Consider the following 13,190-nt stretch of genomic DNA (forward strand, 5'->3'; position numbering starts at 1 on the left):
AACAAGTTTATCTTTTATTTTATAAAATTACTTCAAGTTGGATACAAGTTGCATTGGCTATTACGAGCGACGTAATTCCATTGCTAGAATCATAACCAAAGTCAAGAAGGGTGACATTTTTATACCGTGTAATTAATTTCAAGATCGAGGCCGATTTTTTCTTCAACCCAATATGATGCAGTCGCTTGGTGTTTTGTGTGCCGCACAACAACATTTCAAAAAATATAGATCCTTAAGTTATAATTTATGTAGATGTAGATGATGTAATTGGGTTATATTTTTATTGTAATCTACGCGCGTCTGCAAATCGTTACTCAAACAGCCCGCTTGAGAAACAAATTGGAATTTTCGGGACATTTTCCATGTTTCCCACACAATTACACGAATCGTGTTAATTAAGGCGAGTTACAGTAAATGAAAGAAAAAGCACAACGTCTCGAAGCAATAGCATATATATATACTGTATATTTTATATTCTAAATATTGCAAACATATAACGAGAATATTAGTGCAGCTCTTACTAGTAAATAATCAATGACAAAAAATTTTGAAAGTCTTTCGAAATTGCGTTTTGCATATTTGCTCGCATTCATATTTAGTTAAGCTTTAACTTTAATTCTTAAATTAAATCTTTCTTAATAAAATGTATTTTGTTATTGATTTCTTCGTATTAAAAATATATATGTAACGTGTACGTAAAACAGTAAAAATCTTATATTAACTTTAGGTCGAATCTTAGGCACACATTATTAAATATTGCAAAACTTCTTTCAAGTGAGCGCGTTACGTAATTGCGATTTGGATTAGGCGCTGAGCTTTTATGTCAAGCTAGCAAGCTTTGAACTGATATCTTCAATCTTCTTTTTGTAAGATATGTATATAAAACAGAATTTTTTTGAAATTTTTAAATCCTTTTAAAAGCATTTTACAATCAAGCTAATCAAGCTTTATGTTTGATGGTGTTTGTCGATTAAGCTTGTGAACAATAAACCCTTACTCTTCTGCTTCAATTTTTGTAATAAGAAGATAACACCTATGCGCAAAGGCATCGATGGACGAACTTATCTTATATATATGTTATAGGCTGCCTGACACTTCAACAAGCGAGAACAACCATGTTCCAAGCGAGTAGACGAAATTAGTATACTGCCTTCTTCGGTGTTTATAAGAATAAGAATGCATATGTAAATGCGCACTCATTTACATATTTGCCACTTGTACCATTTCTCTAACCATTTTACTAAGCATTTGTACTGCTTATGTATATGCAATCAGATACAATAACTATGCATGTAGATGTGCAAAAACGAAAAAAAAAAGCTAATGTGCAAACAGTAACATAGATTTTTATTTGTGTCAAGTGTTGTGAGCATAATTCAATAACTTCGATTTTTCTCCTTCAAATACAAAAGACCGCACATGCACATGCATATGCATATGCATATGCATGTACTTTTAATATATGCATGTATGTAAAATTGCTCTTTCCCATTATTAATTCCCCCCGAGATATTGGAAGTAATACCCATGCATTTTAATGGTAAAAGCACTTATTGGCACACACTACCCTTTGTAGGGATAATATATGCATATGAATGCATTCTATATGTTCATATGAATGTATACTTCCCCATGAATTGAAATAAATGAAGCTAAAAGTTTATTCCTACGTGGGCACACATATTTATATGAATACGTTAAATAATATATATATATATATATATATATATATATATATATATATACATACATACATGTGCGTATATATATATATATGTATTTAAGAGACTGTTGTGTTGTAACATAATCAGTAACCGTTCGTGTGCTACTTTGAACCGTAATGCCACTTGAAATGTGCACGTGTGAACTTATGTAACGTTTCTAAAAATCTATTTCATCCATTTCATGCACATACATACATACATACATACATATATATTTGCTTGTATTTCGCCAATATTTACTTTCAATATTTCACAATGTAAATGTGCTTGCATTGAATGTTTTAATAATAGTGTTCAATTAAAATCTCTCTTTAATTGTCAACCGACGAAAAAGATATGTTAGTTCTGCTATTTTGTTTGTAACAATATGTCAACTGCTATACGCTATATAGATTTTCTAAAGAAGGTAAGCATTTGCCAACATGAGATTCTATGTCGACCCCATTTAACACTGTCGATCTCTGCACGTTTTATTGACTCTACAATTTGCTTTCGCATATCTCCTAAGCCAAATTATTCATTATATTGAATACTAAGGTTGCGTTCATTTAAAAAATTATGCTCTTCATCTATATATAAAAGGCGGCACCGATAATTATCGCTAGCTAGCTAGATTGAAGGATAACAAAAAGTAGTTTTGAACATAACTTATAAATAAATTCCTTATATGCATTCGCAGATACTTAAGAAAATGGAACAAAACACGAGGTTATTAGGCCTATGTTAAAAGGTCATGCGTTGTGCTTGATCAATTCGTATACAATATATACTTGATTAATGTAACATTTGATTTATTTCTCTTTATATGTTAATAAAGTTTTAGTACGAAATAGTTTATCGGGTTATGAAGTGACTATCGCAATAAAAATACATATGTATTGTCTTTGCAGTCTTTTTCGCTCAAGATAAAAATGCGTATCTCTTTTTAATGTATTTTGATATCAGATAGACATAGATTATATATAAGCAAAGATATTTATCCATCTAAAGTGCAGTTTGATAGCAAGACACATTTCAAGGTCATTTTAAGCGAATCCGCAAAACAGATATATTTTCGATTCGTTCATCATCGATTCGTGACGATAAAAAAAATCAAAAAGTCGACACTACATCACAACGTATGTAATGTAGGATCACAAAACATAGAATTAAAAACGGTATTAATCCTTCCCGGATCTTGCGTGCATATAGGCAAAAAAGCCCTCATTTACAATCCACAGCGAAAATTGACTTGAAACTTGATTCAAATATTTGCTATAGAAAAGCATTAAATGCAAAAAATGTTATTGGCTAACCAATACAAAAACAATAAATGTAAAAAAAAAAAAAAATTATATAATCTATAGCATATGTTGATCTAAAACTTGGTGGAAATATTTAACAACATTATCTGATAGATCTAAGCATTCTCTCAAATCTGTTTATGTAAAATTTACTGCACCTTGGCTGAGATAACTTGCCTTGAGACCTTGAGTTGATCCTTGCATTTTTAGAGAATGCCACTGTAAATAAGCAAATAATTATTTGTTTTGCATATATGAACTGGTAGACACAATTGTCAACTAAGTTGCGTGGTGACGTTCTTCATCTTGAGTTGGGAGGTGACATTTTTCATCTTGAATTTATTCTTACGGTTGCGTGAAGTAACGACAACTTTAATATATTACTGTTAACTTTGTTCTAATATTGCAATATTCAAAGTTTCTGCTGTTGCATCAAAAATGCCAACTTTTCTAACAAAGCTTCAAAGCTTACTGTCGCCTATATGTCACTGAACGAAAATATCAACTGATGGCTAAGAAGTTAAACATAAAATTTCCAAGTTTTCGAATAGCTTTCGTCAAAAGAATTGCGTGCGGTTTTTTCATTAGCACTAACGGGAAAGCATTGGAACTTCGAGAACAAATAGGATTCACGCCGCATCGCTATAATGCATTCGAGCGAGTGCTTATCAAATTCACGAATTTGTTAAATGTCTTCCTCGTCTCTCGCTCTCATTTTCAATCAGCTTTGCTTGTCACTTTTCGCGCTAACGGTTGGCTATACATTTGTTTCACTTCTCTCAGATTCTTCGGATATTTGAACTCGTACAAAATTTATCATGTAATCTTTACTCAGTATGGAGTACAGGCTACAAATAATTTGCAAATCAATTTTTTATACCTCTTGTATTGGAATTCGGATTCGATTGCGCAAACTCTGATGCTGATCTGGTCCTATTAAAGTCATCGGAGGGAGTGAAATATTCTATTTGTCTAATCGGCATTGATGACGCAGTGTCCTATTATTATTTAATTCATTCACTGTGGTTGATGCCCGAAGCCCGAAGAAATGGACCTTTACGGCATTCGATTGCCACAATACAAACGCTGATCAAATTACTGAAATATATATTTTTGAATTAAACGGTTGTGTTTATCTTATTTGTGTTTTTGTATAGGGATTTGTGACCGGTTGTATCAAAAATGGAATATATATTTCATACTAGTGATCTGCTTTACGCCTGCGAATTAATGAACATGACATCGAACGGGATAATTGATTGCTCTGTCGATGGGAATATTTGCTCTACCATAAACTAACGCTGCTTCGAAATTCAGCTTACGAATGGTGACCAGTTGATCAATTCAAGAATATTAGAAATGAAATTTGGAGAAACGACACGCGCATATGTATGTCATTGAAGCAGCAAAACGCATTTAGGAAAATCATTCTTGTCACATGCTCGAACAACTGATTGGAAAATAAAACCACAAATAGTGCTCATCGGCATTAAGTGTCAAAAAGATGTCGATCAAAAAAAAAAAAAAAAAAAAAAAATAGAAGGAAAATCTATAAAAATCATTTTAATACTTAAAAGCCAATAATTTTAGTGCAACTAGCAATAATCAACATTTCGACATTGGTGGAGCATTCTATACACGTACATATTGTTATGAGGCGTGTGTATAGGTTTCGTTATATCTTCTCATATTACCGATAGATAGTGCATTTTAATATAATTGCTTACCACCTTACTCCATGAAATTTAACTGCGTGTGTGATTTTAATGGATTTAGTTGAAAATATATATATACGTGTGCGGTTTTTATTTAAGGTTTTGCAAAAAAATGTTTACTTTTAATATCTTCTCTTATTTCTGTTTAAATTTACTCTGCCTGATTGGTTGAGCGCCGGTGTTTGATTAGCTCATAGCTAAATGGGCCAATTATTTTTACATGCATAAACATGCACACACATATATATATATATATATATACACATACAGATTTATGACATCTGGTCGCACTTACACAAATTCAACACATTATGATTTAGGGCAATTCAACTGAAAAATTTCAAACCTTTGGCAAAAATTTCACATGTAGGAGCATAACTTTTTCTATTCTCTAATATAGAACATTTGTCTTTTAAGTGCCGGCTATATAAATCGTTTTTTACAATAGCGTCTAAGCTATCATTAAATGCCTTTTTAGAAATGCTTTTTTTTTTCATAACACGTGTCAATGATTAACAAAGATACTACAACTGGACGTTTGGCTGTTTGTCCGAGTTGTAAACAATCCATGCATCTAACTATACGCTCGCTTCTATGCGGATAGCTATCGATGAAAGTGAAATGATTTCTTAAATTGGTAAAGATATATATTTGCAAGAGCCCTCCCATCCCCTTACATTGTGTCCTTTCAATAAACAAAAAACGATTATTAAAGATCCAACCAAGATGATTATAGCCTTCTCAAGTAAACCGTTGCTCTCTTATGCTTAGTATTGCGTTCATTCAATATATTTCATAGTTCGATTGCAGACAAACACTCCATTTTTTGTTGCAATTAATTTTAATTAATTTACGTATGGAACACACATACCCGTATAACGCATGCAATCTAAACAAGTAAAAAAATTAGATTCGGTTGTGATCCAATACCCATCACCGTTATCCTGAAAGGGTAGAAAAGTTCAAAGAAGTAAATTTTTATGCGTCGCCGTACGGAGTGGGCGTGTTTAGACCACTTCTAAATTCTCTTCAGATGATATTTGTATTTTTGCGAACGGCAGAATTTTTACCGAACGGCAGATACTACAAACTTGCGCAGACGGACAAATGGACAGACATGTTTAGGTTTTATTCCCCATTTAAAAGTCGCCAAGGATTTATATGCTTTGTGAAGTTTTGAAACTTAGTTTCTGCGCGTTATAAAGATATTGGAAAAAAAATTAACTTTGATGCATTGAGTAGGCAAAGTCAATGATAATAATATTCAAATATGAAAATATTGGATAGGCAAAGTCAAAATTTCCACATTTTTGTACTGGTACTACAGCATCATCTATAGAATATTCATTCCAATTTTTGTACATTTATCCGATGCACTTTGGAAGATCAGAGATGTTCTCCGTTTATGTGGTACTGCAGTAGTGTCCATCGGCCGACTTGACCCATTTGCAATACCAAAGTAGTTTCAGTACCTACCAGTTTTCCTTCAGTTTCGCAAGAACAAAATATCCAAAAAAAAAAAAAAGAAAAACACCTCTCCGTTTAGGATCATCATTAGGTCTTAATTAATTAGTGTTATCCGCGCACAATCGTTCACACCGATGCTCTCATCATTATGGGTAACAGTATTACCATTCAAATTAACTAAATTACTTGGGCAAATTAACCTTTTTGACTGTGCGCGTCATAGCGCATTTGTGTTTTGTTTATATTTTGTAGGGAACTGGAATTTTTATGTACATTGCATAGAGGTGGCCATGATTGGCTGATTTTTCTATTTACCCATCCTAGAGGTGGCAATGGGTAACGTCAATGCATTCTGTACTTTTGTTTATTTTCTGATATTGTGTTGTTTTCTTGTTGGATTTTGCCTGAAATTGAAGCAAACTAAGTTCGAAATTACTTTTCCTTCCAATTCAATCAAAGGAAGTTTGGAAATTTTTTGAATTTTGCAAAATTCTTCGTTGTGCACGAGAGAAAAGCTTTTGATTTTTTTTTATTTTTTATTAATTTATTTTATTCACTCTGGCTACAATTACAGATTTAGCCATATTACGCAACACCGTTAAGGCTAAAAAGTTTAAATTACACCCTTAGAAAGAAAATCATCAAAGCACAGCAAAGTTAATAGTTTTCAGTTTCAAAGTAGACAAATTTTTGCTTAGCACATTTTTAGGCTTTTCGGTATTAGCAAACTGAACTTAAGTCCAAGTGTTAAAACTATAACATTATATATCAAAGAATATCGATGAGAAAAGCAAGTAATACCCGTTATACAAAGCTGAGCGAAGTATTAAGAGGCGAACGCAAATCTATTTAAATTGTCATATAGTTACTTATAAGGCACAGTCAACCGCACTGAGAGTCGAATCCGCTTTCATCGACTTGGCCGTCGCAAGTCTATCTACTGGACTATGCGGTAGCCCAACACATTTGAGAAAATTAAAATCGCCAAATATATATTCACATGAAAGAATTTTCAAGTAGAAATTAATTGCGATTTTCTTATTCTTATGAAAAGGGATCACACAGTTGCTTTTACATTCATTTCAATGCGGTTCTTCTTCTTACACAAGACCATTAACAATGTCACATATATATACCAAAGGAAAGAAACGAGGAAAAGCTCTTTGGTGAGAAGGTTGCATGGTTGCATAGGTGCTTTGGTGCCCTCCTGTTCGAAAATGGAAATTTCCAAAATTTCTTCTTCTCTTAAACTACAGATATAATTTAATCGATTCAAATAAACTTACGTTAATATAAAATCAGAAAAAAAAAAAACCAATATATATACATATATATATATATATATATATATATATAGATAAAACAAATCAAAGTATTTTGCGGTTTGTTTAACATTTGCGCAGCAAACAGAGCGGTGCGACCATAAACAATTTCAGGGCAAGTATAACCTCCTGTACTGCCTATATATTTAATTATACAAAGGTAAATTTGCAAAGAATTCATTGTACAAATTTATATGATAACGAACAAAGCCATATTCTATGGTAATTGCTTCGGCACTCAAGGCTCATTACTATAAAAGCAGAGAACGGAATTACTTTTCTGAATTGAGAGGAGCTATTTTGCATTCACCTTCATGCATTATATTAGCTCACATACAAGCGAAAAGCAATGAGTTAAATTCGCCTTGAAACTGAGCTTAAGTGAAGATAGCACATAGAAGTTGTAAATCTATTTTTTAAATGTAAACTTAAGATTCCGGATTTAAAAATCCGGATCGCATCATTAATCATTTCAGTTTTCAGCATGTGAAAGTGATAGGCAGTCATAGCTAAATCGAGTTAGTCGCGAACGAGTTTGTTAAAGCTAGTATAGTCCTTCAATATTTCGTGGATATGACAATTCTTGCATATTAAAATATCCTTGATCTTGTAAAGGTCAGGCGTTAATTGGAATATTCGCAAGCGAATGAAGCAAATTCAAGCGTATGCCAGAAATATCTTGTTAATTTTTTTTTTTGACTGCCAAACACTGGCGTATGCCTTCTATGTAAGGATGCATGTACCGGGACCCGGAAAAAAAATATCAAAACAAAACGATAACTATATGACATAAGTCATTTGAGTTTTTGTGAAACGTCTGTGTCACAATAGTGATATATACGAAATGTATCTGAATCGATTTCTTCTTATACATGTGCGCGTATTCCTGCGCTCTATAAACATTTAACATAGCACCACATTTTCTATATAGAAAGTAGTATGGTGCTGTTAAGAACTTGCATATCAACTTAGTCGCACACACACTTACAAAAAAAATTCATTTTATCATTTTTTTTTTTTTTTTTCACGATTATGATTATGTTTACCTTAGTGTGGGATAAACAAATTAAAAAATTAGGTCGATCAAGGTCGGTTATTAGATACCAAATATCAGCAAGCGGGCCATTAAGAATTTTAGGTATATGAACATAATTCTTTGTGAAAAAGTTTAATGAATGAAATTCCAAAATATGATAAAGAAATTTGTTTTTTTCTTAGGAAAGATTGCAAAGAATTATCCCATCACCTGTAAATTTGTGAATCTACTTATCATATACTAAAAATAGAAATTTATTTTCATATAAAAGTGTTTTGCAAAATGGCACTGTCTGCATATAATAACGATTAGATACGCTTCAAATCGATGCGGCTCTGTCTCAGATCATATATATATATATATTGGGACATTGCATATCTTTGAATACATTATTACGGCAAGTGTTCCATGTGAATATTCTTTGGGTATCAAGTAGATAAGATATTTGCATTTGCACATTAATCGAGTTAATATTAGCGTTGATAAGGTTGCCTCCATGAAATGAACTCAAACGCAAACCATCGAAAGAGTGAACATATTTAAAAAACCAAAAAATAATTCCACACGGGAAATATTCATTTTACCGGAACAATGAACGTATGTATCTTCGTCTACGAGTAAGCAACAGAAGGAAAACAAAAGTGAAATAGAAAACAATCGTTTTTTCTAAATCCATTAAAGAAAGTTTAGATATGTTAGATTTGTCATGTTATTTGTAAACTTGCACGCGACGTATAATCAGTAAGAGAGATTGAGTCGAATGAAACTCAATTACTAATCTGTTCGTGCGACCATAAACTGAAAAATTTTGATGTATTGTCTCGAAAATTTGCTGAATTTTTATATATATATGTTCCTGATACGAAAATCAATCTGTACAGTTTTCGCAACTACTGCTACGCAGACTTACCTAAGTCGCTTAATTAGACAAGCAAATTGAATGATGGACAAGCCCCTTGAAATTGATTTGAAATACCGAGAACCTCAAGGCATCATCTAAATATCACGCAGATGTATTTTCACTAAGTGCTTTTTAACTAAACTTTTATATAGATTTCTGAAATATTGGATCTAAATTAGAAATCGATATTTGCTGCAGATTAGAAATTCATATCAACAATATATATTCGCTGATTTTCCGATAATATGTAATATGCCTATGATCGATGACAACAAATGTATCAGTTTTCTATTCGAACCCCAACAGACGGAGAGAGGGAATTATCTAAAAAGAAGATTCTCTAACTTGGCGAATTCTCGTTCATTGTTGTAACGAAAAGGCAAACACGATTTGCCCTAATTTCACGATAGTAGATATGATAACCTGATCTATGCAAAGCCTTTTCATATACTGACGACGTTTAAAATGTTGTCTTAAATAAATTATTACTTTTTTTTTTACTTAAGTGATGGATACATGAAATTCGGTGCAGATCGTTTTTAATTTATCCCTTTCCTTGTATTTCCTCCTTTTTGGTTTTTTTTTTTTTTTTTTTTTTACTATCAAATAATTGCTTTATTATCATGATCATCATCATCAACGTCATCACTGTTTTACTTGCCTTCACGGCTTTGTGGGATACTGTAGGAAAAAGACAGTTACGACTGCACTTTCATTTTATTACGTTTCGCTTTAATTCTCTGCATTGTTGCTCTACTGTTACGGTTTTATTATTTTACAACTACGTAGCATAGCAGCCTTACGAATAAAAAGCAGGGAACCACTTTTCACATACATCTGAAGTAAAGCCTTCATTTTTTTTTTTTTTTGCATACTATTTAAGGGAAAATATGAAAAACAATTTCAGCAAGTTTTAAGAACTGCATTGTATTCTATTTATGAGCTCATTTTACTTCCTTCTTGCTGACTACAGAAAAACAAAATAGGAAACTAAAGTAATAATAATTATTAAATTTACGCTAGTTATGCCCTTTTTTTAAACGATGCAGTATAGTAAGCAGGACGGGCAGATGCCTTTTGTATGAGCGGTATTATCTTATTAACACAAAATGTACTCATACTTGATATGCTTATTCTCGTCATAGTCGTTAAAGGTGCCTTTTCAAGAGAATTCATATACTTTGCTATGAAAGCGAATAACATATCGTTTACTATCATTTGGATTGCGAGTTAAACCTTTTTCCAACAAGCATCTTTAATATATATATATATATATATGTATATATGTACTGATCCATTTATTCAAGCTGCCAAGACGAATATTAAGGCAATGCATCAGTTCACACATCGGTTATCGCGATCACCCAAACTCAATTCACCAAATTTAGCTCCAACGAATAGTTTTCACTATTCAAACTCGAAAAAACGGGTCTTTTTTCGAGGCAATGATCTGTCAGTCGTTGGAAAAACAAGAAGTTAATTATTGCTGTAGAGGCGAAAGATAGTATGCCCTAACTCGGTCAAACGTTGTGGAGACACTCGCCAAAAATTATGCTTGTGCGGATTCTCGAAATGAAGCCGAATCAGAGTCATGCAGAAAACTTCGATTGAAGAGCAATAAGACGAGCAATAATGAACAACACCTCAGAACTCAACAACTTTTCCTTCCGAGTGCCTTTTACTTAAGACCATCCTGTGTGTGGAACACAAGCAAATTTGCTTAAGATCGGTAAGATGGTGTCACCAAAGGTGAGCCCCTCAATATTTGTTTTATCTTGATGGGACTCTTGTATAAGATCCTAGCACTTTGATCATAGCTTCAGACAATTTCTGAAATGTGTTATGCCTAATTAATATAAATATGACCCCTGTACACTAAATTGGTAGCAACTCAGTTTAGTTGTCGTTGATATATCAAGGACATCTCATCATATATTCCTGAGGACGTTTAGGAGGATGGGAGTAGAAAGAAAAAATATAACCGATATATTGCACAAAGTTTGAGCAAGACCATTGTTATAATGGATACCGAGTGTATGGTATGGGGCATGTATGAGTCGCGTGGTCGAGCAAGGTCAACATCTTTTTCCCATCATTTCTAGTCCGTTCATGGATGAAAGGTATCTGCAAGTTGTAGCAATCAGACAGAGGGATTAGCAACAGGGATTAGGATAGCAGGCGATCTGTTACTGTCCGCGCAGAACTTATTGTCTTACTGCCCGGGTAACCTCTTTGTTTACAGTAAGAATTAGTATATTACTGGCTTGCCTGTGTACAAAGCCTGTGCTCGGTCGCCGCAAAGAAGAATGTGTTCGTGTTTTAGACTGCATTTCGATACGGCATCGCGTTAATTGCGATTCAACGCTTAAAATACATTGAAGCTATGTTGAAGCCAACACATATGCCTATGATGATTGTTTAGCATGGATTCTCGAAAATACACACAACAAAATTATCGTAGACTCGATCTGTTCCTCAGAACCGTAAACTCTGTAATTGCGATACGTAGAAATCTTTCGCAAAAACGAGAGCAAAATTTTTTCTTTCCATTCCTAATCTTCACAGTTGACTAGATATAATATATAAGTGATATGAGGCAGATATAAAATGACAAAAAGTTCATGGTTTGCCCATTAAAAGATGAAGAGTTTTGTACCTTCCATGGTGGGGTCATGTTAACATTGATTGTTGTTTGTAAGTTGAGTTTTTAGCGTCATTTTCCCCATACTCTCAGTGCATTAGATGGTTATAAAAAGCAAATCAATTAAATTACATTTTTCTCCTCACATGATTTGAGCTTAGTTAGGATAGGTGACTAAGACTAAATCTATTAAAAAGAAATTTAATACAATTCCGTTAATTGAATAGATAAACAAGTTGTCTTATCTTTCGTATTAACGCAAAAATGCAAATTGAATGCTCTTGCAGATAGACTTTCGAGCAACATCATCGATTTCACATATTGTTTATATGCTAATGGATTTGAACTTAATCAGCAATTGGTAAAATCTTTTCGATATTTTCGATAACTATGTTACGTAGCACTATTGCAAATTGATTCTATATACGCACGCAATCATTTTTTGTGTGAATCTCGAAGACAAAAACTTTACAATATATATATATATATATATATATGCATACAAACTGACATACTTACTTAGAAAGTAAATCTTTGACATATGCAAGCAGTGTTTGCGGTGAAAGCAATTATTTTTACTTTTTTTTGCATTTTGTCGCAACAAAAGTTACACAGACACAAAGTGCACACGCAACTAATTCTATATATCGTAAGGAAATTTCTGGTCGAGAAGCTTTTCAGAATCAAACTTGTAGTTTTTATTAAATTTCAAAAAACCTTCCTTCTACTGGTTAAGTAATTTTCCGACATTCTTTGCCTGTTTAATGAAACTAAGTGCCAGTAGTTTTTCTGCGGCTAGATTTGCATTGCTAGTTGCAATGCTAATACGAGAGAGATATACTCCTTGCATACTCTGAACTATGACTTTCTACTGACAAACACTTCACTTTAACTTGGGGATGCCATCCATTCGCGATGATCGCATCTGGCATATGATAATTGATCTGATTATTTTTGAACTGCGTTTCATTTCGTGTCAATGAACGTTAAATGTGACGATTGCAGTTTACATTTTGATTACTTATCCCCAACAAGTGGAAAACTTTGGCCTAATTTTTTTGATGATCAAGTTACAAATCTAATCATAAGGTCACTCACTAG

This window comes from Glossina fuscipes, unplaced genomic scaffold, assembly GCF_014805625.2.
Source record: "Glossina fuscipes isolate IAEA_lab_2018 unplaced genomic scaffold, Yale_Gfus_2 0, whole genome shotgun sequence".
NCBI lineage: Eukaryota > Metazoa > Arthropoda > Insecta > Diptera > Glossinidae > Glossina > Glossina fuscipes.